Genomic DNA, 6,000 nt, shown 5'->3' with positions numbered 1-6,000 from the left:
TTGTAAATTTTTGTAAGGTAAGGTATGATTTAGGGTGTAGCTACTTTGTGACTGATAAGTTCCTACCACACGCAGTGTCCTTGATTACTCATTTAGGTTGATATCATTGTGACTATAATCATCTTTTATATACAATACACGATCAAGCTGTAATATTTATGAGCTGCCATCATTAAATCACCATTGCAACTGTTTTGTACTTTTTGGGCAAGAGAAAACAAAATGCATGTAAATGAGACTAATTAATTTGTGAATTTGGCAGAATGAAAACACTGCAGAGGGGGAGCAGCGTATCCACAGTGTGTCTCTTCCACTCCTCACCAGATGTTGTTTGTGTTGCCCAATATTGTCATTTGCCACCTGAAAAGAGGACATACGTGGACTTAGATAAAAGCAAAAAGAGACAAAGAGGGGGGGTTTAACCTTTCTCCTGTTGTTGTAGTTTGTTTCTGAGAAAAGAGAGTCTCAGTGAAAATCACCTGAAGCTTTACACCAAAATAAAAATTATACTATTTCTAATTCGGTCATGAATATCTGTGTGTAATTAGATTATTCGAACAGATTTAGCTGAGCACAGACATTGTCGGTACATTGACTTTAGTTTTTCACCTTGATGTGATGTCATGGAAAGTTTTTCCTCTGTCTCCTGTGGATGCATGTGTGTTCATTAAGCTGATTACTTCAGTTGAATTAGTTGTTTTTGAAGCAGACCTTTAGACCGGGAAGAGAGAGGGTGCAGATTAAAACCAAACCAGGAAGAAAACATGAGGAACAAATTAAATAATATGAGGAATTAAAGGACTGAGGGAAGAAAAAGTTGTTTTGCAGATAAAATTCAGTCCAAAGCCATTTCACACTACTGAAGCTAAAACTGAAAATGACACTGATATTGTGATTTGGGAAGTTTTCTGCACTCTTAGCAGTGGTGCAGTAACAAAATGGTTACCGTCATCAGGTGGTAAGGAGTAAAGTTTAATAGTTAAACTCTTTTGACAAAGGTGGTCATGGTTCTCCAATGCATTCACGTCCCAGGGTGTCAAATACTGCCATTCTTGCAGTGCCACTGGCTTCACAAAGAGCAGTGTCCTTTGGTGTCCCTGCTTTAGCCAGTGCAGCAATAATGGATGGCAGGAGACAACAGTCCTCTTTCACAGAGCTACAGTGTCAGCATTAGGAGGCTGGAGAGGTGACAATGGAGACTGTTACAAGTTTGTCTGCAGGAGAATGTGATTTGTGTCCAGTTTGGGAGCTTTTTGTTCCTTTGGTTTTCACTCACCCATGTGTTCAAATGTTTGTTTTATTTGCTTGCTGGTTAAGTTTAGATACTAAAACTGGGTTAGAAAGTTTGTGGTTTGGGTTAAAATATACTGTTTCTGAAACATTGACCTTAAACACTGAAAACTGGTGCTTACCCACTGTGTTTTAATGTGATGCTCAAATCGTTTTTTTATAAGAACTGGGCGTGAAAGACCTGTCTGATCCATCGCCTAAAGAGGATGTGTCGTGGAAGTCATGCCAAAGGAGTCTTATTGTGTATTTTTGCAACACTCATGACTTTGATGAAACTGCAGTATTTCATACCCAGGAATGAGAAAGGGCTGGGCTTTCATATCTTTGACTTTTCTTTGTGACCACTCCAGTAAAGTACTCAGGCACACACTGGAAGTTTATTATTTGACCTTCAGTTTTTATTAGAAAGTTGTGTTCCTGGCTGAGCTACAAAGGAGGAATAGTAACACAAAACTCTGAAAGCTACCTGCTTGATTTGATTGGATCAGACTGCTGACGCTTCATATTATCAGCAACTAATACGTGTATTTTTATTTATTTATTTATTTTTTGCATGAGAGCTATGAGAGTGTGAGACTGTGTTCCTTGAGGAGAAAAACTAGACAGAATACAGTCCATGAGCAAAGACCTCCGGTACTCATTTGTTTGTTTATATTCATTTAATGGGATATGAACTCCTGGTGCAGTCCAATCATCCCTTTCCTGCCTCCTCAATCTGTGTGTATGCATGAGCATATATGTGAACATAGTTTCTCTGAGGGAGACAGAAATGAATGCTGAGTTAAAATGTTTTTTTGGTTTTTTTCTCATCTTATGTCTGTTTCTTCTGAACTGACTATTCCTACTTTCCTTTCTAGTTGCTTTCTTCTTTATACTCATCACATGCACACTTGCTGTGCATTATCACTTAGTCTCGAAGTGTCAAATGCACATGCAAACCCGACAGCCTGTAGCTATTCCAAAGCTCTTTTTGTGGCTGTCATCTTTCATTGGCTTGTGCTTTGGTATGACTCTTGTACCCATAAAATCTCCAGTTTCTGTTATGGAATATCATCTATCATCTTTTTCTCAGACTGAGTGCTCTGAATGATTCAACTGGCTCTTTACAAAAAGGAAATGAAAATATATTAATATTCAACCCACTGGTTCTTAAAGTGCAACTATGTGTTTTTTTCTTATTTTCTGTCATGGTATAGGTCCAAAGCTCAGGATTCAGGCTGATCTAAATGCTCTGTTTCTGTCTGTTTTTTCCACTTTTGGGTCTGTATGATGTCACTGAGAGCAGATATGTCTTTAAATGGTCATCTCAGGCACACAGCACTGACTTTGTGAAGAATCTGCTGTTCAATCCTTTAATTTGCCAGGGGCCAATCAGAAGAAAGCTGGCTTAATGGGAGGATGGGTAAATGGCTTGTTTCAGATGGTGAAAGAACTGAGTGAACTGCAACAAGGTCCAAAAAAATAAGGATTATTTTAAACTAAACTTTTCCACTGTTTAATGCTGCGAGACAGCCTTAAACACATGAATGTGTTTTCATACTGTATCTGCAAAACTCACACCTGTAGTGAGAGAGTTTGAAAAAAACAACAAAATCCAAATTCAGAGGTGAAGTGTGAGGTGGTGGCACAAATCAAACATAAGACTTTCTTCGGGGTAAAAATGTGATTCTAGGCATAGCTTACTTAATATTCTAGATTATTACCTTTGCATGTGTTCAGTTTAACTTTAGCTATTGTTAATTACCAAAACTTGGTTAGGTTTAAGAAAAGATAAAGATTTGTTTAACCTTCTGGTGTAGTTCCCTCTGCTAGTTTTGGATTTGTTTTACTTTATTTGATTGCCCGACTTCACTTTGACCTAACAAAGCTGTTTTTTTTTGTCTGTTTATCCTCCAAGTGTCTGCATTTGGGCCTTCTACCTGCAATTGATGACAAGAAGAAAAACTTCTTGAATCTGCAACAAGCCTCTCCTCTAGCTTATTGGTTGCTATGGCTATCGGCCAGTCAACACCCATTTACACATGATAGCAAGAACTCACCTGTATAAAGAGTGGTCATTTTTAGCACCCCCTCCTTTATATTGTTATTTATTTTTCTGATGAGGTGTGGCTAATATTTTATAGTCATAAATATACCTCAAGAATTTCTTTGTTTCACTAACATTCACACCCATCAATTCCTACAAAATGCATACACACATTATCAGATTACTCACCTACAGCACATAGAGTATAAAATTGAAACTCTCTGCACTGCTGTAGTTGCCTGGCAATATACTGAGCTGTGCTCCAGAAATAAACACAAACACTACAGAATATATGTGGAGAAGTATTTGTTATAATCCCTCTGCATATGCTCAGAGGAAGCAGAATATTTTCAGGAAATGAAAAGTGAATAAGGGAAATGAAGAAAACCAAATATATAGGGAGAAATGCACAGATCCCCCCCCCCTTCAAATACAGACTTTATCTCAGTTGCCTTCTCTGAGTTTTCTGTGCTTTTGATTTACTAGGCTGGCTTTTAGCTTTTAATATCCTTACAGTTTCTATGTAAAGCAAGTGTACTTTTCTGTATAAAAATCACAGACATTGTTTTTATTTACTAGTGAATGTGAATATTTAAATATTGAATGGATCTGAAGGGCAGATGCAGTAAAATAGTCATTCAGAACATGTCTACGCTAACACTTTTATTTCAAAATGTATTTATTTATTTACTTTACTTTGATTTAGTAGTGAAACTGTGAAAAGTGCAACACAAACCAGAAACAAAGAATGCTTCCCATCAAAGTTAGTTACAACTTTTGAAAAATGCTGGTTTGAGCATTAAAACACAGCTTTTATTTTGAAGGTGAACATTTTCCTTTTGGTTTTTAAATACCACTTTTTCAAGTTTCACTACAGCTAAGAGAGTAAATGGTGAGATAAGTTTGCCTTCCATGCAAACTATAGCGATCACAGCCATCTGCTCTTCAACAAAGAAACCACAAAGAGGTTTTTGGTGCAACCCCTTCTTTGTGACCGATTTCACCTGATGGCAACCAGCAACCTCCAGCAACCAGTTCCCAAATACACATTTTTCACTACCGACTGGTCTCTGGGTCTGTGTGACTGAGGCCTTAAAATATAACCTTTGGAAATACTTTTCTGACTAAGTTCAAGTCTGAAAAGTTTTTAAAAGAAAGAGAAGAAACTGCCATTTCCAGAAACAGATGTTTGCTTCTTCTCAGTCACAATAATTAAACCAAAATGTGGTAGCTAGGCTGACATATATCATTTTAATCTTTCTTGTGTGGGTACTCCTTGCCATGGCTTCCTCCTGGCACTGCTCATTTGTCATATTTGCTTTGCAACAACTTCCAATCTGTTTTCCACCTCCATGAATGCCTTATACCCATGTGTTACTTTCAGCTCCATCTCACCACTGGTCCTTGGAAAAAAATTGTCTCAGTTTTTACCATTGCCGTTCTTCCTCCAGAGTATTTTCTACAGCCAATCATCCCTCTGCTTCCTGTTTAATCCAGCACTCACATGCCAGGTGTACATGAATACTCATCGGCACATAGATCATTTTCATTTGAAAACCTTGTTTTAAAATAAAAACATATTAGTATATATATATGTAGGCTCATTCAGCCACATAAAATGTGACCGAGATGAATGTATTGGTGTATGAGTTATTTCATTGATTCATCTATAATCTGCACGTGTGTGTGAGATAGAGAAAGAAGCACAAAATCTCACGCATCTAGAAATGTGTGTGCGCGCGTGTTGTTTGTAAGTGGGTGTTAATTGATGCATTCTCTCCTTTTGTCTGTTTAATGGAAAAGCACTTCTCATTAAACTGTCACTCAAAAATCTGTGTTCATGTGTGCGTGGATCAAGAGAGAGAGGAAGATGGGAGCGGGTCATTATAATACAGTGTGAAAGGAGGAGAGAGAGGTTGCAGGAGAGGCACAGAAGAACAGACCATTACAACAATTAGTGCGCCTTTTAAAAAGCTTTTCCTCACAGGCGTTTGATATTGAAATGAAACAATGTGTCTCCGCAGGAGGCTGTTGAGAAATTAGCCTAACAATACATTAAATGACATGCTCACACGCTCCCTTTTCATCACCTGCGGAGGACTTATTTCCATCCCCCTCCTGTTTCAGTCATTTGATTTAAATTAATTTAAATTCACTTTTGTTCAGATCTGTTCAGTTATATTAAATACTTTTAAGTCTACCCCTATTAAGTGTGCTGTTGCTACATTTCATTGAAGAAAATAACATTTTTAAGATTTGCTTAACTTGCTTTGGTGTTTTCTGCAGAGGATTTTAACCTAAGTTTAAACACTCACTTCAAGCTTTAATTCATGGACTCCACAAGATTTTTGCATGATGCATCAGCTCAAAATCATTCTTATTTACTTGTATGAGGCTTGACTCAACCCTTCACTTCATCCTCTATCTGAAACAAGATGTTTATTGTTTGATGTTTGAGGATCGTTGGGATTATTTGCGCAGAGTAGATGCCAATTTTTTTAATTTTTTTTTAACGACAGTCTATGTCATATTTTAGTTTTCCTGTGTTTAATCTGTTTAGTTTCATCCTGGAAAAGTCAACCAGAGTTTATTGCTTAATAAATCAAATTTTGCTTATTTGAACAGCTCATTACTTCATGCGTGCTTTAAGAGGAGCGTGCGCTGGCAACTCTACTCGTCACAGC

Source organism: Archocentrus centrarchus, chromosome 21 (assembly GCF_007364275.1).
Source record: "Archocentrus centrarchus isolate MPI-CPG fArcCen1 chromosome 21, fArcCen1, whole genome shotgun sequence".
Lineage (NCBI taxonomy): Eukaryota > Metazoa > Chordata > Actinopteri > Cichliformes > Cichlidae > Archocentrus > Archocentrus centrarchus.
Note: the sequence above shows the minus strand (reverse complement) of the source record.